This window comes from Rhinatrema bivittatum, chromosome 4 (genome assembly GCF_901001135.1).
Source record: "Rhinatrema bivittatum chromosome 4, aRhiBiv1.1, whole genome shotgun sequence".
Classification (NCBI taxonomy): domain Eukaryota; kingdom Metazoa; phylum Chordata; class Amphibia; order Gymnophiona; family Rhinatrematidae; genus Rhinatrema; species Rhinatrema bivittatum.
This window is the reverse complement of record NC_042618.1, coordinates 87,122,204-87,149,057: the sequence shown is the minus strand read 5'-3', so window position 1 is coordinate 87,149,057 and position 26,854 is coordinate 87,122,204. Positions and strand designations below refer to the sequence as shown.

General features: G+C 45.6%; 1 protein-coding gene across 6 annotated transcripts in view; it reads right to left on the bottom strand.

Moving 5' to 3' along the window:
* ENTPD5 (ectonucleoside triphosphate diphosphohydrolase 5 (inactive)) overlaps positions 1-26,854 on the bottom strand; it is a 235,517-nt gene that overhangs the window by 177,686 nt on the left and 30,977 nt on the right. Inside the window, exons 1-2 of one of the 6 annotated variants that reach the window (XM_029598446.1) lie at positions 6,636-6,732; positions 4,432-4,526 (exon numbers count right to left, since the gene is read on the bottom strand). The exons of 3 other annotated variants lie outside the window; for them this stretch is intronic. The gene's annotated coding sequence lies outside the window, so the exon portion shown is untranslated. 2 more of the 6 variants (XM_029598445.1, XM_029598447.1) reach the window with 2 other exon arrangements.

Genomic DNA, 26,854 nt, shown 5'->3' with positions numbered 1-26,854 from the left:
AGGGGAGAAGAAAAACAACCAATAAGGGCTGTATAACATAGTCTGAGTAAAACAAATAAGCATGGGTGTAGCTTGCTTATTGCGGCGGTTACTACCCCTACTACCCCTAACTTATCAAGCTAGATATTTCACTTGGATGCAGCTCCATCACTGCTCTCTACATTAATGGTGGGGGTGGAAGGGAAATAGAACCAAGAGCTAAGAGAAACAGATAAGTATGAGAGAAAAAAGTGTGTGAAGCTTGCTGGGCAGACTGGATGGGCCGTTTGGTCTTCTTCTGCCGTCATTTCTACGTTTCTATGTTTCTATTTACACTGCTGTAGAGTTGCTGTGCAAATATCTGTGTCCATATCTATGTGTCCATTTACACACACACTCACCAAATCAAAAGCATGCACATTTACACTGCTGTAGAGTTGCTGTGCAAATATCTGTGTCCATATCTATGTGTCCATTTACACACACACTCACCAAATCAAAAGCATGCACATTTACACTGCTGTAGAGTTGCTGTGCAAATATCTGTGTCCATATCTATGTGTCCATTTACACACACACTCACCAAATCAAAAGCATGCACATTTACACTGCTGTAGAGTTGCTGTGCAAATATCTGTGTCCATATCTATGTGTCCATTTACACACACACTCACCAAATCAAAAGCATGCACATTTACACTGCTGTAGAGTTGCTGTGCAAATATCTATGTGTCCATATCTCTGTGTCCAGTTACACACACACTCACCAAATCAAAAGCATGCACATTTACACTGCTGTAGAGTTGCTGTGCAAATATCTGTGTCCATATCTATGTGTCCATTTACACACACACTCACCAAATCAAAAGCATGCACATTTACACTGCTGTAGAGTGGCTGTGCAAATATCAATGTGTCCATATACACACACACACTCACCAAATCAAAAGCATGCACATTTACACTGTTGTAGAGTGGCTGTGCAAATATCTATGTATCCATATCTATGTGTCCATTTACATACACACACCCCAAAATCAAAAGCATGCACATTTACACTGCTGTAGAGTTGCTGTGCAAATATCTATGTGTCCATATCTCTGTGTCCAGTTACACACACACTCACCAAATCAAAAGTATTCACATTTACACTGCTGTAGAGTTGCTGTGCAAATATCTGTGTCCATATCTATGTGTCCATTTACACACACACTCACCAAATCAAAAGCATGCACATTTACACTGCTGTAGAATGGCTGTGCAAATATCACTGTGTCCATATACACACACACACTCACCAAATCAAAAGCATGCACATTTACACTGCTGTAGAGTTGCTGTGCAAATATCTATGTATCCATATCTATGTGTCCATTTACATACACACACCCCAAAATCAAAAGCATGCACATTTACACTGCTGTAGAGTTGCTGTGCAAATATCTATGTATCCATATCTATGTGTCCATTTACATACACACTCACCAAAATCAAAAGCATGCACATTTACACTGCTGGAGAGCCACTGTGAAAATATCCATGTGCACATTTATACACACACAGTGAACTTGTATTTTAGCAAGGCCTTTGACACAGTTCCATACAGAAAACTTAAAATAAATTGTGCATTCTTGGTATGGATCCTAGAGTTACTGACTGGGTTAGAAACTGGCTGAATGGGAGGCAACAAAGGGGAGTGGTAAATGGCGTTTTCTCTGAGGAGGGGATGTTACTAGCGGTGTGTGCCACAGGAACCGGTCCTTGCACCTGTCTTTCCGACATAATGGAAGGAGTCTCATGAAAGGTTTGTCTTTTTGCCAATGATACCAAAATCTGTAACAGGATGGACAGTCAGGGAGGAGTAGAAAACATGAGGGATCTAGCAAAGCTTGAGGAATGGTCTAAGTTCTGACAGTCAAGATTTAATGCTAAAAAATGCAAAAACCCTAGGGAAAGATACAGGATTAGAGGTGAAATTCTTCTAAGCACAAAGGAAGAGCAGGATCTGGGGGTGATTGTATCTGATGATCTTATGGTGGATAAAGCGAGGGTAAAAGCCAGAAAGCTGCTTGGCTGCATAGGGAGAGGAATGGTCAGCAGAAAAAGGGAGGAGATATTGCCCTGGTGAGACCTCACTTGGAATACTGAGTACAATTCTGGAAACCACAACTTCAAAAGGATATAAACAGGATGGAGTCGGTCCAGAGCGAGGCTGCTAAATGGTCAGTGGTCTTCGTTCTAAAGCATATGGTGACAGACAAAGATCTAATCATGTACACCATAGAGGAAAAGTAAGATAGGGGAGATATGATAGAGACATTCAAATATCTCCAAGGTTTCCATGCACGGGAAGTGAGCCTCTTTCAATGGAAAGGAGGCTCTAGAATAAGGGATTATGAAATGAAGGTGAAAGGGGGTAGATTAAGGAGTAATTTCAGCAAATATTTCTTTATAGAGAGAGTGGTGGATGCATGGAATGGCCTCCTAGTAAAAGAGGTAGTGACAAAAACATACCTGAATTCAAGAAAGCATGGGATTAATACAGGGGATCTCTAAGGAAGTGATGCTAAATTAATTGGAAGAATAGGTGATAGATGAGCCATACAGTTATTTTCTGCTTTCATGTTTCTATGTTTCTATACGCACACCGAACTCAAAAGCATGCACATTTACATTTCTGGAAAGCCACTGTGTAAATACTCTATGATTGTAAACTTATCCTATCAAGATGCCATCAATTCTGCTAAGAAAACAAATCTAAACGAAACTGCCATCTACACTACATAACCCAAGATAATTATATTCTTCTGCTAAGAAAATCATTAACCCCAGTTTAGTTCCTTCTACTTTACCATCCTTGCTTTCTGGGATGAATATCGCGGAGACATTCGCATCATACTTTAATAATAAGATGGCAACTGTAAACAGTACCTTTAATAACTCTCCTATTAATGATGCCAATGAATTTATTTATTTATTTATTTAATTCTTTTATATACCGACCTTCATGACATGAATCATATCAAATTGATCACCAATGGTCCAGTCGGGGAAAGGTTTGATTATATCTCAACATCTGATACTACTGAGATTATCAATAACATGAAATCATCGTTTAATCTCCTTAAGAAATGCCATACTACATTATTTAAACTGATTAAACTTGACATAGCACCTTTTACTACTATTTTCATTAATTCCTCACTACAACATGGTGTCATTCCTGACAGGCTTCAGTCCGGCCCATAATAAAAAAAAATCAACTAATCCAACCCTTACTTCCAATTACTGCCCGATCTCTTCTCTATCATTCATGGCTAAAAGCATAGAAACAGTAGTTCTTCACCAATTTTGCAACTTTATTGATCTAATAATATCCTTAATCAATATCAATTTGTGTTTAGAAAACATCATGGCACTGAACTTCTGTTACTTTCCAGCTTTGCCAAAGTGAGACAGAGTTTTGATCGGGGTTCAGCTTTCCTTCTGTGTCTCCTTGATATCTCCTCTGCATTTAACACAGTAAATCATCTCATCTTACTTTCTAGATTGCACTCCCTTGGTATAACTGGATCTGTTCTGTCCTGGTTCTTTTCATATCTCAATAACAGGACCCAAGAAGTCCATATTGTTTCTTCTACTTCTTCTGTGACATCCCTTAGCTCTGGAGTTCCCCAAGGGTCTGCTCTCTGCTGCCTTATTTAACGTCTACTTAACACCATTATGCCGCCCCCTTGCTGGCCTTGGAGTTCATTATAAAATTTATGCTGATGATATCCAATTCTTTTTTTCCTCTGAAAGTAATATGGAACCTGACAGAATCATTCCTTACCCACTGTCTGATAACCATCCAAATAATGGCTTCACTGCAATAAACTAGCTCTCAACATCCTAAAACAGACAACATGGTTCTATCACATTTTCCAGTTGAAAACACACCCAACAATTTCTCATTCAATACTCATTCCATCACTGTCTCCCAAACAGTATGTAATTTGGGAATCACCATTGACCCGCTCTCTCTGTGCGACCATACAAGAACCATTACAAACTCATCCTTTTACAAAATAAGTCTACTCAGTCATCTCAAGCTCCTTCTTGAACACTCTGATTTCTGGTCTGTCCTTCAATCTCTGTTATAGATTATTAAAACTCTCTCTTAATGGGTCTCCCATTATACGCTACCTGTTCATTGCAGATTATACAAAACTTGGCAGCAAGACTTTTAATTGGCACACCCATTCATGAACATATCACTCCTGTCCTCGAAACATTACTCTGGCTCCCAATCTCATACAGTATACAATACAAGCTCACCATGATCATACATCCAACTATTTACAATTTACACTCCCCCTGGATTTCCTCGGTACTAAAAATCTACCCTCCCTCCCAGTCCCTCAGGCCGGCAAACTTAATTTATTAGATGTCCCATCTCCAAAGCTCACCCACCTTGAAGAAACCAGAGAGTGTGCTTTCTTTTCTGCAGGTCCTCTCTTATAGAACAGCTTACCAAAGGAAGTAAGATGCCTTCGGGAAAGAATATTCTTTAAAAAAAAAAAAGCACTCTTCATGCTTCAAAAAAGCATTTCCACACCTAAGCGATAATGTATAATCCCCAGCATCTCTCTCCTTCAGCGAATATGTTGTAGCCTATTATTGGTCCCACTATTAGTTCTTCTGTCTTGATGGAGTTAACATCTAAGTTTTAATATTTTGTCATTTGCTGTGTAATGTTCCCCTTATTGAAGAATCATGTAATGTGCTGTATTATTATATTCATTGGATTTATGCATGTTCACAATGTACCCTGTCCTGAACGTAGGAAGGGTGGGTAATAAATGTTTTTAAATAAACAAATATTCACATGCACATTTCACACACACACATACCAAAATCAAAAGCATGCATTTTTACACTGCTGGAGAGCAGCCGCTGTGTAACTATTCATGTGCACATTTACATACACACACCAAAATCAAAACCATACTCATTTACATTGCTGGAGACCCAGGGGCGGATTTTCAGAGCCCTGCTCGCGTAAATCCGCCCAAAACCGGGCGGATTTACGCGAGCAGGGCCCTGCGCGCCGGGAAGCCTATTTTACATAGGCCTCCCGGCGCGCGCAGAGCCCTGGGATTCGCGTAAGTCCCGGGGTTCTCCGAGGGGGGCGTGTCGGGGGCGTGTCGGGGGGGGGGCGGGCCCGGTCGTTGCGGCGTTTCGGGGGCATGTCGGCAGCGTTTTGGGGGCGGGTACGGGGGCGTGACTACGGCCCGGGGGCGTGGCCGCGCCCTCCGTACCCGCCCCCAGGTCGCGGCCCGGCGCGCAGGAGGCCCGCTGGGAGGCGTAAATCCCCCGACAAAGGTAAGGGGGGGGGTTTAGACAGGGCCGGGCGGGCGGGTTAGGTAGGGGAAGGGAGGGGAAGGTGAGGGGAGGGCAAAGGAAAGTTCCCTCCGAGGCCGCTCCGATTTCGGAGCGGCCTTGGAGAGAACGGGGTAGGCTGCGCGGCTCGGCGCGCGCCGGCTATACAAAATTCATAGCCTTGCGCGCGCCAATCCAGGATTTTAGTGGATACGCGCGGCTCCGCGCGTATCTACTAAAATCCAGCGTACTTTTGTTTGCGCCTGGAGCGCAAACAAAAGTAGGCTATTCGCGCGCCTTTTAAAATCCGCCCCCCAGTGTGTAAATATCCATGTGCACATTTACGCACATGCAAACATACACACCAAAATGAACATGCAGATTTACACTGCTGGAGAGCCCCTGTGAAAGTATCCATGTGCACATTTACACACACACACAAACACACACAAAATCAAAAGCATGCACATTTACATTGCTGGAGATCCAGCATGTAAATATCCATGTGCACATTTACACCCCCCCCCCCCCCCCAAAATGAATAGCATGCAGATTTACACTGCTGGAGAGCCACTGTGTAATTATCCACATGCACATTTACGCACATGCAAACACACCAAAATGAACATGCACATTTACACTGCTGGAGAGCCACTGTGTAATTATCCACATGCACATTTACGCACATGCAAACACACCAAAATGAACATGCACATTTACACTGCTGGAGAGCCACTGTGTAATTATCCACATGCACATTTACGCACATGCAAACACACCAAAATGAACATGCACATTTACACTGCTGGAGAGCCACTGTGTAATTATCCACATGCACATTTACGCACATGCAAACACACCAAAATCAAATGCTTGCACATAAATGATTTCCCTGCCCAAGGGCATGCCTCTTTGCAATATCTGTGCAGCTATGTGTGAAATTCTTTACACATATACTTTTAGGCATACAACCTCATAGGATAATTTTCAAAAAGTCATTTTACTCACATACATGCTTTTGAAAATTATCTCCAACATGTTTAGATTTTTGAATTATTAAAAATCTTGTCTTTTTTATTCTTATACCTTCTCCGATAAGTCTTCTACTGCTATTACTTATTTCCATAGTGCTATTTGACATACACAATGTGCTACTAAAACACTTAAGGTACAGTCCCTGCTCAGTAAAGTTTATAACCTAATCAAGACAAATATGAGTCTTGGAACTAATTATAAGTAATTTAAAAAATGCAAGATTATTTTCCCGACGGGTCTGGAGTAATAGAAGGAAGAACCCTGATTAAGAATCCTCTTCCTCTCCAGTAGTTCTTGCTGAGGCGTAGCTGCTGTTCCTGGATATGGTGCTAGGTTTGATCTCTCAGCCCAGTTTCCTACCTGCAATGATAGATGTCTATGTCTGCAGCACTCTATTACTTATTTCTCCGAGTGATGATCAACTTAAATAGGAATCCTAGTTATCCATTAAAAACCCTTGGAGACATTGGGTACAAAGTTTCCTGGTTTCTCCTTGTATCTCTTCTGTTCTAGCACTTACAGTACTAAATCAGAGCCTTCCTAAGCCCTTGTGCCTTGCAGACAGCAGCATGCAGAGGACTCGCAAACCAGGACCCCACTACCAAAAGCAGTGCTCATAGGTGAATTATTCTTAACAATGTCAAAATCAATATCTCCCATTCACATCCAACAATAAGTCTACGATTCCAGCAGAATGTGGTGTGCCAGCGTGCTCGCCATCATCGTGCTGTCCTCTGCCTTGTCACTTGTGTGTGTCATAGGTGAATTATTCTTAACAATGTCAAAATCAATATCTCTCATTCACGTCCAACAATAAGTCTACGATTCCAGCAGAATGTGGAGTGCCAGCGTGCTCGCCATCATCACGCTGTCCGCTGCCTTGTCACTTGTGTGTGTCATAGGTGAATTATTCTTAACAATGTCAAAATCAATATCTCCCATTCACATCCAACAATAAGTCTACGATTCCAGCAGAATGTGTTGTGCCAGCGTGCTCGCCATCATCGTGCTGTCCTCTGCCTTGTCACTTGTGTGTGTCATAGGTGAATTATTCTTAACAATGTCAAAATCAATATCTCTCATTCACATCCAGCACTAAGTCTACGATTCCAGCAGAATGTGGTGTGCCAGCGTGCTCGCCATCATCACGCTGTCCCCTGCCTTGTCACTTGTGTGTGTCATAGGTGAATTATTCTTAACTGTCAAAATCAATATCTCCCATTCACATCCAACAGTAAGTCTACGATTCCAGCAGAATGTGGTGTGCCAGCGTGCTCGCCATCCTCGTGCTATCCTCTGCCTTGTCACGTGTGTGTGTCATAGGTGAATTATTCTTAACTGTCAAAATCAATATCTCCCATTCACATCCAACAGTAAGTCTACGATTCCAGCAGAATGTGGTGTGCCAGCGTGCTCGCCATCATCACGCTGTCCCCTGCCTTGTCACTTGTGTGTGTCATAGGTGAATTATTCTTAACTGTCAAAATCAATATCTCCCATTCACATCCAACAGTAAGTCTACGATTCCAGCAGAATGTGGTGTGCCAGCGTGCTCGCCATCCTCGTGCTATCCTCTGCCTTGTCACGTGTGTGTGTCATAGGTGAATTATTCTTAACTGTCAAAATCAATATCTCCCATTCACATCCAACAGTAAGTCTACGATTCCAGCAGAATGTGGTGTGCCAAAGGGCTCGCCATCATCACGCTGTCCCCTGCCTTGTCACTTGTGTGTGTCATAGGTGAACTATTCTTAATGTCAAAATCAATATCTCCCATTCACATCCAACAATAAGTCTACGATTCCAGCAGAATGTGGTGTGCCAGCGGGCTCGCCATCATCACGCTGTCCCCTGCCTTGTCACTTGTGTGTGTCATAGGTGAATTATTCTTAATGTCAAAATCAATATCTCTCATTCACATCCAACAATAAGTCTGCGATTCCAGCAGAATATGGTGTGCCAGCGTGCTCGCCATCATCGTGCTGTCCTCTGCCTTGTCACTTGTGTGTGTCATAGGTGAATTATTCTTAATGTCAAAATCAATATCTCTCATTCACATCCAACAATAAGTCTACGATTCCAGCTGAATGTGGTGTGCCAGCGTGCTAGCCATCATCACGCTGTCCTCTGCCTTGTCACTTGTGTGTGTCATAGGTGAATTATTCTTAATGTCAAAATCAATATCTCTCATTCACATCCAACAATAAGTCTACGATTCCAGCAGAATGTGGTGTGCCAGCGTGCTCGCCATCATCACGCTGTCCTCTGCCTTGTCACTTGTGTGTGTCATAGGTGAATTATTCTTAATGTCAAAATCAATATCTCCCATTCACATCCAACAATAAGTCTACGATTCCAGCAGAATGTGGTGTGCCAGCGTGCTCGCCATCATAGTGCTGTCCCCTGCCTTGTCACTTGTGTGTGTCATGGGTGAATTATTCTTAATGTCAAAATCAATATCTCTCATTCACATCCAACAATAAGTCTACGATTCCAGCAGAATGTGGTGTGCCAGCGTGCTCGCCATCATAGTGCTGTCCCCTGCCTTGTCACTTGTGTGTGTCATGGGTGAATTATTCTTAATGTCAAAATCAATATCTCTCATTCACGTCCAACAATAAGTCTACGATTCCAGCAGAATGTGGTGTGCCAGCGTGCTCGCCATCATCGTGCTGTCCTCTGCCTTGTCACTTGTGTGTGTCATAGGTGAATTATTCTTAACAATGTCAAAATCAATATCTCCCATTCACATCCAACAATAAGTCTACGATTCCAGCAGAATGTGTTGTGCCAGCGTGCTCGCCATCATCGTGCTGTCCTCTGCCTTGTCACTTGTGTGTGTCATAGGTGAATTATTCTTAACAATGTCAAAATCAATATCTCTCATTCACATCCAGCACTAAGTCTACGATTCCAGCAGAATGTGGTGTGCCAGCGTGCTCGCCATCATCGTGCTGTCCCCTGCCTTGTCACTTGTGTGTGTCATAGGTGAATTATTCTTAACTGTCAAAATCAATATCTCCCATTCACATCCAACAGTAAGTCTACGATTCCAGCAGAATGTGGTGTGCCAGCGTGCTCGCCATCCTCGTGCTATCCTCTGCCTTGTCACGTGTGTGTGTCATAGGTGAATTATTCTTAACTGTCAAAATCAATATCTCCCATTCACATCCAACAGTAAGCCTACGATTCCAGCAGAATGTGGTGTGCCAGCGTGCTCGCCATCCTTGTGCTATCCTCTGCCTTGTCACGTGTGTGTGTCATAGGTGAATTATTCTTAACTGTCAAAATCAATATCTCCCATTCACATCCAACAATAAGTCTACGATTCCAGCTGAATGTGGTGTGCCAGTGTGCTCGCCATCCTCGTGTTGTCCTCTGCCATAAGAACATAAGAAAATGCCATACTGGGTCAGACCAAGGGTCCATCAAGCCCAGCATCCTGTTTCCAACAGTGGCCACTCCAGGCCATAAGAACCTGGCAAGTACCCAAAAACTAAGTCTATTCCATTTAACCATTGCTAATGGCAGTGGCTATTCTCTAAGTGAACTTAATAGCAGGTAATGGACTTCTCCTCCAAGAACTTATCCAATCCTTTTTTAAACACAGCTATACTAACTGCACGAACCACATTCTCTGGCAACAAATTCCAGAGTTTAATTGTGCATTGAGTAAAAAAGAACTTTCTCCGATTAGTTATAAATGTGCCCCATGCTAACTTCATGGGGTGTCCCCTAGTCTTTCTACTATCCGAAAGAGTAAATAACCGATTCACATCTACCCGTTCTAGACCTCTCATGATTTTAAACACCTCTATCATATCCCCCCTCAGTCGTCTCTTCTCCAAGCTGAAAAGTCCTAACCTCTTTAGTCTTTCCTCATAGGGGAGTTGTTCCATTCCCCTTATCATTTTGGTAGCACTTCTCTGTACCTTCTCCATCGCAATTATATCTTTTTTGAGATGCGGCGACCAGAACTGTACACAGTATTCAAGGTGCGGTCTCACCATGGAGCGATACAGAGGCATTATGACATTTTCCGTTTTATTCATCATTTCCTTTCTAATAATTCCCAACATTCTGTTTGCTTTTTTGACTGCCGCAGCACACTGAACCGACTATTTCAATGTGTTATCCACTATGACACCTAGATCTCTTTCTTGGGTTGTAGCACCTAATATGGAACCCAACATCGTGTAATTATAGCATGGGTTATTTTTCCCTATATGCATCACCTTGCACTTATCCACATTAAATTTCATCTGCCATTTGGATGCCCAATTTTCCAGTCTCACAAGGTCTTCCTGCAATTTATCACAATCTGCTTGTGATTTAACTACTCTGAACAATTTTGTGTTATCTGCAAATTTGATTATCTCACTCGTCGTATTTCTTTCCAGATCATTTATAAATATATTGAACAGTAAGGGTCCCAATACAGATCCCTGAGGCACTCCACTGTCCACTCCCTTCCACTGAGAAAATTGCCCATTTAATCCTACTCTCTGTTTCCTGTCTTTTAGCCAGTTTGCAATCCACGAAAGGACATCGCCACCTATCCCATGACTTTTTACTTTTCCTAGAAGCCTCTCATGAGGAACTTTGTCAAACGCCTTCTGAAAATCCAAGTATACTATATCTACCGGTTCACCTTTATCCACATGTTTATTAACTCCTTCAAAAAAGTGAAGCAGATTTGTGAGGCAAGACTTGCCCTGGGTAAAGCCATGCTGACTTTGTTCCATTAAACCATGTCTTTCTATATGTTCTGTGATTTTGATGTTTAGAACACTTTCCACTATTTTTCCTGGCACTGAAGTCAGGCTAACCGGTCTGTAGTTTCCCGGATCGCCCCTGGAGCCCTTTTTAAATATTGGGGTTACATTTGCTATCCTCCAGTCTTCAGGTACAATGGATGATTTTAATGATAAGTTACAAATTTTTACTAATAGGTCTGAAATTTCATTTTTTAGTTCCTTCAGAACTCTGGGGTGTGTACCATCTGGTCCAGGTGATTTACTACTCTTCAGTTTGTCAATCAGGCCTACCACATCTTCTAGGTTCACCGTGATTTGATTCAGTCCATCTGAATCATTACCCATGAAAACCTTTTTCACTCAACGCACAATAAATCTCTGGAATTTGTTGCCAGAGGATGTGGTTAGTGCAGTTAGTGTAGCTGGGTTCAAAAAAGGTTTGGATAAGTTCTTGGAAGAGAAGTCCATTAACTGCTATTAATCAAGTTTACTTAGGGAATAGTCACTGCTATTAATTGCATCAGTAGCATGGGAACTTCTAGGTGTTTGGGTAATTGCCAGGTTCTTGTGGCCTGGTTTGGCCTCTGTTGGAAACAGGATGCTGGGCTTGATGGACCCTTGGTCTGACCCAGCATGGCAATTTCTTATGTTCTTATGTTCTTATGTAACCTTCTCCATTACGGGTACCTCCCCAACATCCTCTTCAGTAAACACCGAAGCAAAGAAATCATTTAATCTTTCCGCGATGGTCTTATCTTCTCTAAGTGCCCCTTTAACCCCTCGATCATCTAACGGTCCAACTGACTCCCTCACAGGCTTTCTGCTTCGGATATATTTTTAAAAGTTTTTACTGTGAGTTTTTGCCTCTACAGCCAACTTCTTTTCAAATTCTCTCTTAGCCTGTCTTATCAATGTCTTACATTTAACTTGCCAATGTTTATGCTTTATCCTATTTTCTTCTGTTGGATCCTTCTTCCAATTTTTGAATGAAGATCTTTTGGCTAAAATAGCTTCTTTCACCTCCACTTTTAACCATGCCGGTAATCGTTTTGCCTTCTTTCCACCTTTCTTAATGTGTGGAATACATCTGGACTGTGCTTCTAGAATGGTATTTTTTAACAATGACCATGCCTCTTGGACATTTTTTACTTTTGTAGCTGCTCCTTTCAGTTTTTTTCTAACAATTTTTCTCATTTTATCAAAGTTTCCCTTTTGAAAGTTTAGCACGAGAGCCTTGGATTTGCACACTGTTCCTTTTCCAGTCATTAAATCAAATTTGATCATATTATGATCACTATTGCCAAGCGGCCCCACCACCGTTACCTCTCTCACCAAGTCTTGTGCTCCACTGAGAATTAGATCTAAAATTGCTCCCTCTCTCATCGGTTCCTGAACCAATTGCTCCATAAAGCTATCATTTATTCCATCCAGGAACGTTATCTCTCTAGTGTGACCCGATGATACATTTACCCAGTCTATATTGGGGTAATTGAAGTCTCCCATTATTACTGCACTACCAATTTGGTTAGCTTCCCTAATTTCTCTTAGCATTTCACTGTCCATCTCACCATCTTGACCAGGTGGACGGTAGTATACCCCTATCACTGTAGTCTTCCCTGACACACAAGGGATTTCTACCCATAAAGATTCAATTTTGTATTTAGTCTCATGCAGGATGTTTATCCTGTTGGACTCTATGCCATCCCGGACATAAAGCGCCACACCTCCTCCCGAGTGCTCCTCTCTGTCATTGCGATATAATTTGTACCCCTATCAGAGAAGCATACAGGGGATCTCTACACTCCCCCCCAGCCAAATCCACTCTTCATTCAGCCATCAGAGAACGAGCCTTCTCGACAGCGGGGCCAACCATCTGGAATGCTATGCCCCCTGACCTCAGACGAGAACCCTGTTTATTAATGTTCAGGAAAAAACTCAAGACTTGGCTGTTTCAACAAGCCTTCCCTTAATCTAGGCCCATTCCAGCTATAGTCACACTCCAATGATATCTATTCAATGCACTCCTTTACCGATATTATAAATGATTTGTTATTGTTTTAGTTCTGAGTTACCTTCTGCCACTGGCTCCTCTTCTCCCCAGTTCTAATACCCCTGTTATATTGTAACTTTCTGCCTTCCTTGATATTTATGTTAATGTTATTACCCCTTGTTCCATGTAAACCGATATGATATGATCTGTATCATGAAAGTCGGTATAAAAGAGCACTAAATAATAATAATAATAAAAGTCCATCTCAATCTGATGTAGCTACTTTAACACTGCACTGGCATAAAGTGCAGTTGCTTACCTGTAACAGGTGTTCTCCTACGACAGCAGGATGTTAGTCCTCACATGTGGGTGACATCATCCGATGAAGCCCGGCACAGAAAACCTTTGTGGAGACTGAGCATGCCCAGCCTGCTGCTATCTGTGTGTCCACGCAAGGTCCCCCTTCAGTCTCGTAACATAGCAAAAAATACGACCGAGAAAAATAACACAACAAACCGAAGGTGAACCCAACATCATGGGGAGGCGGGCAGAATTCCTGAGGACTAACATCCTGCTCTCCTAGGTCAACACCTGTTACAGGTAAGCAAATGCGCTTTCTCCCAGGGCAATCTGGATGGTAGTCCTCACATGCGGGCGATTTCAGAGCTCCAGCCTGTCCCATTCGCCCAGTGAGATCGACAGTAGCCGAACAAGATGCCAATGGGCACAACACAACTGCGGAGCTGTGGGGAAAACACGGGGCAGTCTGGTCCTACATAGAGCACGATAAGAGACAGTTGGCTTCAGGACTGGAATAAATTGTGCAGGAAGACTGGCTAAAAGCGCTGTCCTAGTGACTATCCCTATTAGGGCAGTAGTGAGCACCGAACGTGTGGAGAGAACTCCAGGTCATGGCTCTACAAATTTCAGCGACAGGGACTGCACGCAGATGGGCCACTGACGCCACCATAGCCTGCACAGAGTGAGCTTTCACCCTGCCAGCCAGCTGAAGGCCTGCCTGCTCGCAGCAGAAGGCAATGCAATCCGCTAGCCAGTTGGATAAGGTTTGCTTCCCCACCGCTGCTCCCAGTCTATTGAGGTCAAACGACACAAAGAGCTGGGAGGACTGCCTATGGGTCGCTGTATGATCCAAATAGAATGCAAGCGCCTGCTTGCAGTCCAGGGTGTGGAGAGCACGATCCCCCAGGTGAGAATGAGGCCTTGGAAAGAAGGTGGGAAGGATGATGGACTGGTTTATGTGGAAAGAAGTCACCACCTTCGGTAGAAATTTGGGATGCATATGCAGCACCACATGATCATGGAAGAACTTCGTGTAGGGCGTGTACGTAACCAGAGCCTGGATTTCACTGACCCTGATAGCGGAAGTGATCGCCACCAGGAACATAACTTTCCAGGTGAGGAACTTCAGGTCACAAGATTTGAGAGGCTCGAACGGATGCTGCATTAGCCTCACCAGGACAACAATGAGACCCACAAGGTAGCTGGAGGTCAAAGCAGGGGCTTTAGCTGAACAAGGCCACGCATAAAGCGTCTGACAAGAGGTTGGACCGAAACAGGCGCACTAGCAACACCCTGGTGGTAGGTGCTGAGTGCACTGAGGTGCAGGTGGACCGAGCTGGTTTGGAGGCGAGACTCGGACAGATGCCAGAGGTAATCCAGCAGGCGGGGGAACGGACAGGAGAAAGGGTCCAGTCCGTGACCACCGCACCAGATGGAGAAACGCTTCCACTTCAAGCTGTACAATTTCCGAGTGGAAGGTTTCCGAGACTCAATCAAGAGATTGGACACATCCTCTGAGAGCTGCAAAGGCTGAAGGATCATGCGCTCAACATCCACGCCATGAGGGCCAGGGCCCAGAGATTTGGGTGGCACAGGGTGCTCTGGTTCTGCGATATGAGGTCGGGAGCCATCCCCAGCAGGACAGGTCCTGGAGAAGAGGGAACCACACCTGCCTTGGCCAGGAGGGTGCCACTAGTATCATGGTCCCCCCGTCCTCTTGCAGTTTCATCAGAGTTCTCAAGAGGAATGGAATAGGGGAGTATGTGTACAGGAGACCCTGCCCCCAGTGAAGGGAGATGGCATCGCATGCCGGATGGCCCGTTCCTGGAATCAGGGAGCAAAATCGGCTCACCTTGTGATTGCAGGGAGAAGCAAACAAGTCCATGTCCGGCGTACCCCAGTGGCGGAACCAGTCTGCTGCCACTGCAGGGTTCAGGGACTACTCATGTGGCTGGAAGGACCAACTGAGGTGGTCCACCAGTGTGTTTAGGTGATCCGGCAGGTAGGTGGCTCGTAGATACATCCTTCTGGAAAGGGCCCAATCCCAGAACTGCATTGCCTCCTGGCAGAGGAGGGACGAGCCTGTGCCGCCCTGCTTGTTGATGTACCCGCATTGCCACCTGGTTCTGATGAGGATAACCCTGGAGGATAGCTTGTCCTGGAAGGCCAACAAGGCATACCGGATCGCCCGAAGCTCCAGAAAGTTTATCTGGCAGCGAGTCTTGGCCACAGTCCAGAGGCCTTGAGAGTGCAAGCCGTCCGTGTGAGCCCCCCATCCTTGAGGCGAGACATCGGTGGTGAGGGTCATCTGAGGCGGCGTGGGTTGAAAAGGGAGCCTACTCTCCAGATTGGGGAGGGCTTCCCACCAGGATAGGGAGAAACGGAGGGGGTCCGTGACCGTATCCGGAGCCTCCAGATCCTGGGATGCTTGCCGCCACTGGGACCGCAAAGCCCACTTAGGGTTCCTCATGTGGAGGTGGGCAAAGGGAGTCACGTGGATGGAGGCCGCCATGTGGCCCAGCAGGAGGAGCAGTAGGCGGGCTGGCACCCTTTTGCTGTTGCAAACAAGAGTAGCCAGCATTCCTTGGGCAGGAAGGCCTTTGCCTGTGCCGTTTCTAACCTGGTGCCTATGAAATCGAGCTGTGGAGACAGACAGATATGCGACTTGGGGAAGTTGATGACAAATCCCAACGTCTGCAAGGTCTGAACCATCAGGGCCAGAGCTTACAAGACCCCAGAGCGGGAGTAGCTCCAGATTAGCCAATCGTCCAGGTATTTAAAGACATGGACTAAGCGATGCCTGAGGTAAGCAGCCACCACCACCAAGCATTTGGTGAAGATGTGTGGGACTGATGCAAGTCCAAAGGGCAGCACTTTGTACTGAAAATGTGCCGTCCACACAAGGAAGTGGAGATTCATCCTGTGGTTGGGGACAATTGCAATATGGGCGTAAGCCTCCTTTAAGTCAAGGGAGGAAAGCCAGCATCCTCTTCGGAGGAGCGGAATCAGTGTGCCCAGAGACCATTTTTAATTTTTCTCTTACGAGAAACCTGTTCAACACCCGAGGTCGAGAATGGGGCGCAAGCCGCCATTCCTCTTTGGAATGAGAAAGTACCTTGAGTAGAAGTCATGGCCCCACTGCTCGCAGGGGGCCGGTTTCTACTGCGCCCGCTACTAGAAGGGTGGAAAGTTCTGATTGAAGGACAACCTGATGGGCGGGCAAACCCTACAATGGATATTGGGGAGCAGTCTCTGGGAGCATGCTGAAGTTCAGGCAGTAGCGCTAGTAGACAATGGAGAGGACCCAATGGTCCGCAGTGATCACTTCCCAATGGCAGGCGAAGCAAAGGAGCCTGCCACTGACCGGGGGATAGACTGCCAGGGGAACAGGTGTCTGGCTTGTGCCCCCTCGCCGCCAGTCATAAGCCTGTAGATGGGGCCTGCTGGGGGGCTAGTTGGGTCCTCAGAACCTGCTGCTGCCGGTCGCAACCCCTGCGACTGGTCTGAGGCAGGTGAGCACGGGCGGCTAGAGGATAGTATTTTCTTGGCCGGTAAAAAGGCTTGCGAGAGCCCGGCCTGGAGGTCTTCCTGGCGGAGGAAGGACCTTCTGAGGGGCTGGCGGAGAGTTGCTACAGAGTATCATGCTTATCCTTCAGCTGCGCCATGACCTCCTTCACTTTGTCCCCAAACAGGTTCTCGCTTGTACAGGAGAGATCTGCGAGCCTGTCTTGAACCTCCGGCCAGAGTTCGGAGGCTCGGAGCCAAGCCGGCCGTCTGGCACCCAAGCCCCCCAGCAACCAGTTGGGCTGCAGTTTCAAACATGTCATAGGTGGACCTCACTTCGTGCTTACCTGCCTCAAGGCCCAGTGCGGCAATGGCTACAAGAGATTCCTGCTCCTGCTGGGGAAGGCCCTCAGCAAGGACTTGTTTCCACAGACTGCGATCTGATATGTGCCTGAACAGAAAACCAACATGGAGAAAGTAAAATATGTCCCAGAGTCCTCTGTTTTCTTAGCCTGCCTGGGCTGAATGAACTCTAAGTGACTTGCTGAGAATGACTTGCAGAACTCAGCTGGACAGGCACAGTCAAGCTGGCTCCTAGATGATGCTTATTCATAAGGTCATCCAAGAAGAAACAAGTGGTAAGAGCTTGAGGCTATCCAGTCACAATAAAAGGCACTATTCTCAGGAGTTTTCTATAAACACAGCCACAAATATGTTAATTGCCCTGACCAGTAAGATTTTAACAGAAAAAAGGACTCTCTCGAGAGTGAGGGCAAATGGGCCACATCTGGGAAAACTAATCAGGGCAGGTCAGAGATAGTCATCATGTGGTTGACATGACACCCTATGTAAATGATTCTTTGGGCAGTCATGCAAGTCTAGAATCTTCCACAATATTGTATGTTATCTATAAAAGAAGGATCACTTCCTGTATACGATGAGATACTGGTGGATAGGTTGTCACAGGCATGGCATCAGTATCTCCCAAGAATACTTATATTGTTCAATAAAAAATTATGCTTTCAACAAAAATCTAAGTGTTCTTGTCTCCCTGGCCATAAGCATCATAAAAAATGGTGTGGCGCTTAACAGATCGTATTGGGTCATGTACAGCTGGTAGGCCACAAAGCGGTCCACCAGCATGACCCCTTGAAACATTTTTCTCCCTATGCCATGGAGTTCCCTATGTTTGCACCCTGGAGGGGCAGAAGCGTGCATCCAGGAACGACTAGCTTTCTTGAGGGCAGACTCCACAACCGCCGACTGCATCAGCCTTCCTGTTGACCGCGGACACAGACACCGGGTGTTCCCATATAGGGAGGAGGAGCTCCTTAAAGATATTGTGGACAGGCACTGCCATGATTTCCTTGGGAGCGTCGATGAACTGGAGGACCTCCAGCATCTTATGATGGATATTCTCCTCCGACAGAAGCTGGAAGGGGATTGTCTCTGCCATTGCCCTTACAAAGCTGGCAAACAACAGGCCTTCGGGTGGAGACTGACACCATTCCTCCGGGGGGAAGGCTCTGAGAGGGGGTCATCTGAGAATTCATAGGATGAGTCCTTATGACCCCACGGGTCATAAGGACCCTCCTCCTCACTGGGGCCCGGGCACCGACGGCATCGATGGAACCCCCGGCATCAAGGGGAAATTCAGCCGCAGTAAGCCAGGAGCAACTGGCGGTGGCCTAGGGAACCACAGGCAAGGGCGCCCGGTCCCCGAGGCCTCATCCTCCTCCTCCTCAGAGGACCCGGGAATTGGGATCGCTCCGGTGGAGGGCATCAGTGGCTAAGGAAGCATCAAAGGCCTTTCGGGCACCAATTGCATTGGTAGGGCGCCGAGAAGGATGTCCAGATGCTCCAGCAGGGGTGTGAGCATCGATGACAGAGGCTTGGTCACTGGTATGGGGGCTGGTGGCGATGGCAGTTCAATGCTCTGGAGCGCTTTGAGCACCACCAATTGCACCCTGCAGTCCAGCTCTTCCTGGAAGTCCTGGGTGGTCAGAACTGATGGAAGGGGACAAGGCGTCGCCAGCACATCCTCAGGTCCATGAGGTAGCACGGCGCTGCCCTGCATTGTAGCCAGTGGGGAATGCCTCAGGCTACCGGGGCACTGGAGGATGGGGCCTCTGGTGGCCGGTGCTGCTTCGATGGTGGCTCAGCAGCCTCAGATGTCACTCTGGAACCGTGTTGAGATGGTGACTGGTGTCGATGCTTTCTGGACTTCCGGTGCTCGGCCCGGTCTTTCCCCAGTGCCAAGGACAATGATGACCCTGAGGTCTGCGGGAGTGGAGAGACCACTGAGGATCAATCTCCCTCTCCCCGATCCTTAGGGGTACTGGATAGTGGGACCGGAAGGGATGGAGATGGCTCCCTGCGGTTCTTGGGCATCGAGGATACCGAAGCTGGAGTGGAAGGTTTTGGAGACCCGAAGAGCTTCTCCATTTTATCCAGGCACGCTCAACGCCCTTTGGGTGTCATTTGATCACACAAACACCACCCTCAGACGATGTGCTAAGCCCCCCAAGGCAGAGGATAGATACCTCATGCAGATCCATGATGGACACGGTCCACGGGCACTGGGGGCACCATCAAAAACCTGACGCCATCGAAAAAAAAAGCCGGCACACGGTCAATGACCGACTGGCACCATGGTGCACGAGTTGGGAATCAACCGCAAAAAACGACAAGAGATCGAGAAAAAGGGTACCTACCTAGACGGGGGGATACCAATCGCAAAGGGGGACCCGATGCAGAAAAAAAACACTCGAAAAAGTTAAACACAATTTCAAGGAGTTGGAGCTCCACCACCGCGAGGCTACTGCACTGCGGAAAAGAAGAGACTGAAGGGGGACCTCGTGTGGACGTGCCGGGCTCCATCGGATGATGTCACCCACATGTGAGAACTACCATCCTGCTTGTCCTAAGAGAATACTTTAGCAGGAACATTTGATAAGATTGCACTTATAAAAGTAGTATACACAAAGCAATCTGTTTACGCTCCCTGGTACTCCCAGACTCTAAGAAAAGCAAAACAGAAGTAATATTGCTATTTATATATTTGACAATTTATATTCTGGTTCTGTTCTAAGTGGATCACAAAGTACATATACATTAAAACATAAAAATAAAAACCATATGCAATAAACATATAAACAACCACATCAAATAACAAACATACTCATAAAAAGTCTAAAATATCAGATTCACACTTAAGTAGTTAAAAAAAGGCTTCTCAAAACAAATAAGCTTTTAATAATTTTTTTAAAATGTTGTAATCCTGCAGCTGGCATAGATTCTGAGGGAGCTTGTTCCATAGAACAGGCACAATCCGAGAAAAAGCTGGATTACAGGTTTCTTTCAGCCAAACTCTCTTAACACTGAGGACAGTCAAAAGGTAGAAATCAACAGATTGTAGAGCTCGACTGGGCGAATGCCATCCCAATAAATTCTTTAAACATCAAGGGCCTTCTTTATGCAACATATATGGTAGGTGAAGATTTTAAAAACAGATCCCTTGCTGTAATGGAAGCCAGTTTAAAGCTTGTAAAGTTGGTGAAATGTTCTCTCAAAGCACAACCTGAGATCAGTCTTGCAGCAGCATTTAGCAACAATTGTACTGCTTGTATCTGATAAGTAGGGAACATTGCAATGATATATTTAGTCCTGGGGGAATTCTGCACTACTGCGAATTCTGTACTGCATAGCATTTGCATAGAATTCCCGCCTGTGCAGAATCGCCAAATTCTGTGCAGCAAATGGCAAAAGAAACTCCGGCATGCCGTGAACGGTGCGGTTCCAGCGCGCCATTCACGGCGACAAGGAAGGGCCTGCTGCACTGTGAATGGAACGCGCATTGTTCGTGGCGAAGAGAAAGGCCGCAATGGGATATGCTCTGTTTGCGGAGAGGAGAAAAGCCCCAGTGAGAGTAAATGTGTGTAGAGAGGTGTGTGTGTGTGTGGAGGGGAGGGGGGAGGGGTGTGTGTGAGAGTTGGGAGAGGTGATAGTGAAAGCAGGGGTGAGAGAGCAGGGGGTGTGTGAGAGAGACCAGAGAGGGTAAGCAGGGGGGTGTGAGAGAGACCAGGGGGGGGGGCGGGTACTTGAGTGTGTATGCAAGAGAGAATGAGCCTATATGAGGAGATTTAGAAAGAGTGTGTATGTGTGTGAGAGTCTGGGAGCTCGTGTGTATGAAAAAGGGATCGTGTGTATGTGAGGGTGCTAGCCTGTGTGAAGGGATTGTGTATGTGTGAGAGAGAGCTTGTGTGAAAGGGGTGTGAGAGAGAGACATAGATAGCTAGTGTGAGGGTGTATGCATGAGAAAGGGAGCTTGTGTGGGTGTGTATGTAAGAGAGAGGGCCTCTATATGAGGGGATGGGTGTGTGCGAGAGAGTGAGGGAGCCTGTATGAGGATGTATGTGCACTAGAGAGAGGGAGTATGTGTGAGAGAGGGAGGGGCAGCGGGAGCCTGCGTGAGGGGCAGTATTGGGAGTGGTGATACAGTGGAAGGGGTTGAGCCTAAAGGTGGAGGGGAGAGATACTGGCAGGTGGAGGAGCTGGGGCCTGAGAGGGCAAAGTGGCCAGGGGAGTAGGGAGAGTGAGTGGAAGGGACACACTTACAGTGAATTTCTAGGGAATTTCTGCTCAAAATATTTAAAAATCTGCATCTTTAAGTAATAATTTTTTCTGTATTAATTTAAAATGTAATTTCTTAAAAACTATCATGTAAATTGTGTTATTTTGACCAATATAAAGTCTGCAGAATTTTACGTTTTTGTGCGCAGAATTTTAAATTTATTTGCACAGAATTCCCCCAGGAGTATATATTGCAGATAAAACTAAAGCTTGAATTGTTACCTGAAGTCATTCTTATCCAAAATATATTTAACTTCAATGGCGTAAATACTGTACCCCTTTAGATAAATCTCTCTATCTCCAACAATTTGAGAAGTATAGGGTCCAGTTGCAAAATGAGAGTTGTTTAATGTTGAAAGGAAGCTCACAGAAACATAGTCCGCTACTAACCATGACCCTTTTAATGATCCCCGTATTAGCTGCAACAGCTTTGCTACAGCCTTTTATCAAAAAGTTTTCTCTATTTGCTCTAATTTTCCTCAGGAAATTGATAATGCTTTATTGTCACTTACTATTTCTGATGTCATTTTGGAACAGTTCAGTACCATTTCCAATACAGAAACCATTGAGATCATAGCAATCATGAATAACTCTTCACGTGCATTAAATTCCTGCTTGTCCCTCCTTAAAAAGGCCTCACTGAGTTTGAATCACTGCTATAGGACACATTGTAGAGTTGCTCAAAGTACTCTCTAACCAACTCTCATATATCTCTTTTGGGTTACTAGTATTTCTTTTATTCTTTCATCCCGCAGCTTATTTATAAAGGTATGTGCCTTTCGCTTCCTCACTGCCCTGGCCAGAAATGCTTCAGTTTTATTATTGGGTTCATAGAATCGTTGACGTGTGTATCTCAAAGCACTTTTATTAATCTCAAGAGCCCCAATCTCATCCCTTGTTTTCTTGCTCCAAATCTACAATTGCTTTCTCCAGCTTTTTCTGTTTTAAAGAATTTACCTTTTTTTTTAAAATTTGTTTATTGAGAAGAGCATAAACAATGGATAAGTAAAATAGTAAACAATAACATATCTAGACAGATACACAATTGGCCCAACATCTAATTGCGAAAACATTGATCAAGAAGTTTAACAAGGCCTTCAAAAACAAGCGAAACATCTGTCTCCTTCTTTAACTTTGTCCATCAGCTCTCCCCATTGTTTTCATCCCCTTAATCCCCCGCCCCTCTCAGTCCCAGCCTGAAAAAACATCAGTCATGCATTGATATTACAAAATTCTCATTTCTTGGTACCACAATGCTATTCCAGACCAATAGGTAGTATCCCCTGCAAACCCCCAAACAAGGTATGGGGAACCCGATTAGGTACTACTTATTTACTCCCTTAACTCCGCTGGGCCCGGTCAAGGTATCTGTACAAACAGACCAAATTCTAAAATACTTAAAGAGAGAGTCACGCCAAAATGCCGTGAGCTGTTCCATATAACTTATTTGTCTCAATATAGTGTACAGTTGGGCTAAACCCGGCAGTCGCAATATAAGTAAACATTTGGTGTGGTTCTTCCTCCAAGGCCGGATACGGAATCCTCAGTAGCCAATAATCAGCCTGCAATGGTATCTGGACCCCCAAGACCGAGCCCAACAAAAGTTGACACTGAACCCAAAACTGCTGGATCCTAGGACATTGCCACCACATGTGCCAAAAAGTACCTGATTGTGAGCATTGCCTCCAACAAAGGGGGGACCTGCCAGGCATCCAGCATGCCACTCACACCGGAGGGTAGTGCCACCTCTACAATAACTTTTAACGGTTTTCCATCAGGGAAGCAGACATTGAATACCATCCCAGTGATTGAAAGCACTCCTCCCATTTATCCATACTCCACTGTGTCCCAAGGTCTCTTTCCCAGGCCAACACGCGAGCCGTTTTCTACCGAGTCTTGGTAATAAGCAATTGATAAATTTTTGAAATACCTTTTGATATCCTGCCGGTCAGGATACAATACCCCTCAAAAGGCGAGCTTGGACTCTGTAAGTCCTGTTGTAGGCCCGCCGTGAACAAAAAATATCCAAGTTGCACATAAGCTAAAAAATCCGTACGGGGTAGCGCATACACTGATTGTAAATCAGAAAAGGGATGATCCCTTTATTCCAAAGTTGGCCCAGATTAGTCAGGCCTCGGGATTCCCATTGTTGAAAAACTAAATTCTCCTGGCCCATGGAGAATTCGCGGATATGTCGTATATGTGACAACACCGAATATTTCTTTACCCCTATTAATGTTGATTTCCACCTTTTCCAAATAGCAAGGGCAGTTTAAAGGCTTGGAGGTAAGGAGGTCAATTCTCTAATGTTATAGCTCATTGGCCAGAAAATAGCTTGCAATGGGACTAAACCAAAAAGTGTCTGTTCTATCAGGACCCACTGCTTTGGACTTTTTAATTCATGAGATCAGATTACAAAAAGACCTCAAAACTTTTTTAAAAAGCTTAAAACATGGCTTTTTAAACAAGTTTATCACAAAGAGAACGGAAAATAGAAAGTAGAATGGAGCAGGCAGTAGAACACCTGCACACAGCACTTAACTCAATATGTATGGATTTTATTATTTTATCTCACTGCTAACATAAGAGGAAATATACAGTTCATAAAATTATACTTGTAATTTAAAAAGATACAGGTATATAAGGACAAGACTTATCACATTCATCAAATAGTATTTATTATGAAATTATGTAACCGGATCTTTATGGCACCTGTTTAGTATGTATGACCATATACATTTATTAACATTACTATATGTGCCTTTCTGTAAACCGTTGTGATGGTATATAACTTAACGTCGGTATAGAAGAGATTTTAAATAAATAAATAAAATGGCAGTCAAGTATATATTTTAATTGAGAGGCCACATAATTATGCATTAATGACGGTAATCCTAGGCTTCCCTCTTTACGTGACTGGTACAGCATCTGTCTTGCTACCCGAGGAGGGCGTTTACACCACACAAATGCAAATATCTTGCGCTGAAGTGGTCGCAGTAGCCCTGTCGGGAGTAGACAAGGAAGCACCTGAAACAGGTAGCTGATTTTAGGTAACAAGGTCATTTTGATCGCAGACATCCTACCAAACCATAAAAGATTCAGCCATTCCCAGTTATCTAACTCCCCCTTTAGAGAGTGAATTAGAGGGTCACAGTTTAGTCACACCAGACAGTCAGGCTCTAATCCTAGATTAATACCAAGATAGCAGATAGGACCCCGTGTCCATTTATAGGGAAAAACCTGCTTGGCAGATCGCAATAGCTTGGGAGAAAAATGAGCCGGAAGAATTTCTGATTTATCTGTGTTAACACGGAGGTCAGAAAGTCTCCCATAGCTCTCCACCAAGGACATTGCAGCTGGGACCGATACCATAGGCTGTTGGAGTGATAAAATAACATAATCCGCATATAAAGTAATCTTATATTGTTGCCCACCACAACTGATTCCAAAAATGTTTGGAGCTCTACGTATTGCTTCGGCTAGGGGCTCCAAGCTAAGCGCGAAAAGGAGAGGGGATGGAGACACCCCTGCCTGGTGCCCCGTCTGATAGGAAAATTGGTGGTGTAGCCATGATTCACTTTTATGTAGGCTAGGGGATCGCGATATAATTCCCGTACCCAAGTGGAAAAAGTCCCCCCCCCCCCAAATCCTACTTTGGCCAAGACAGCAAACAAAAAAGGCCAAGAGACCCAGTCGAAGGCCTTCTCAGCATCTAATGTCAAACACCGCAGGGCACCTCTCTTAGGGGTAGATTTTAAAAGAAGCGCGATCAGCCTACTTTTGCTTGCGCATCAGACTCAAGCAAAAGTACTCTGGATTTTAGTAGATACGCGCGGAGCCGCGCGTATCCACTAAAATCCTGGATCGGCGCGCGCAAGGCTATCGATTTTGTATAGCCTGCGCGCGCCGAGCCGCGCTGCCTCCCCCCGTTCCCTCCAAGGCCGCTCCGAAATTGGAGCGGCCTCGGAGGGAACTTTCCTTTGCCCTCCCCTCACCTTACCCTCCCTTCCCCTACCTAACCCACCCCCCCGGCCCTGTCTACACCCCCCCCTTACCTTTGTCGGGGGATTTACGCCTCCCGGAGGGAGACGTAAATCCCCGCGCGCCAGCGGGCCTGCTGCGCGCCGGGCCGTGACCTGGGGGCGGGTACGGAGGGCGCGGTCACGCCCCCGGGCCGTAGCCACGCCCCGTACCCGCCCCCAAAATGCTGCCGACACGCCCCCGCAACGCCGCGCGCTCCGGCCCCGCCCCCCGACACGCCCCCCTCCAAGAACCCCGGGACGTACGCGAGTCCCGGGGCTCTGCGCGCGCCGGGAGGCCTATGTAAAATAGGCTTCCCGGCGCGCAGGGCCCTGCTCGCGTAAATCCGCCCGGTTTTGGGCGGATTTACGCGAGCAGGGCTCTGAAAATCCGCCCCTGAGTTTGTGGTATAGATTAAATCCAGTAGTTTCCGTATATTGTCGGCAGTAGTCTGGCCTGGGATAAAACCAGCCTGATCTGCATGTACAAGCTGGCCTATCTGTCCCCGGAGGCAGAATGCTAGGATCTTGGCCAGTATCTTCAAATCAATATTTATAAGGGAGATAGGCCTATAGGAGGCACAGCTGTCGCAATCCTTCCCGGCTTCGGGATTAAGGTGATTCCCGCTACATTACCGAAGGAAAGAAGTTTACCCCCCCCTCTCAAAGGTGATTGAACTTGGCAGAGAGGGGAACCCTCAGGATAGTGCGATATTTTTTATAAAACAAGGGTGTGTATCCATCTAAACCTGGGGATTTTCCCACCTTCAGATCTTTAATGGCCCAATCAATCTAAAGTCATGAATACTGCTGGGCTCCTGTTTGATTTTGCTATATATATCAAATCAATTAGTTTCCGTATGTTATCAGAGGTTGTCCTACCTGGAATAAATCCTGCCTGATCAGCATGAATAAGCTGCCCTATCCGTTCCCTTAGACGGAACGCCAATATTTTTGCAAAGATTTCGAAGTCAATATTTATGAGGGACATAGGCCTATAAGAGGCACAATTAGTGATATCCTTCCCGGGCTTTGGTATTAAAGTAATATCCGCCACATTGCCAAAAGGGAGAAGCTGGCCCCCTTCCCATAACCTATTAAACACGGCTGCTAAAAGAGTCCGCAATATTGTTCTATATTTTTTTATAGAACAAGGATGTAAATCCGTCTAAACCAGGGGACTTCCCCGCCTTTAGGTCTTTGATTGCCCAGTCCACTTCCAATGGAGAAATCAGTTTACCAAGCAGTGCCTGTTCTGAATCGGATAGGCTAGGCAT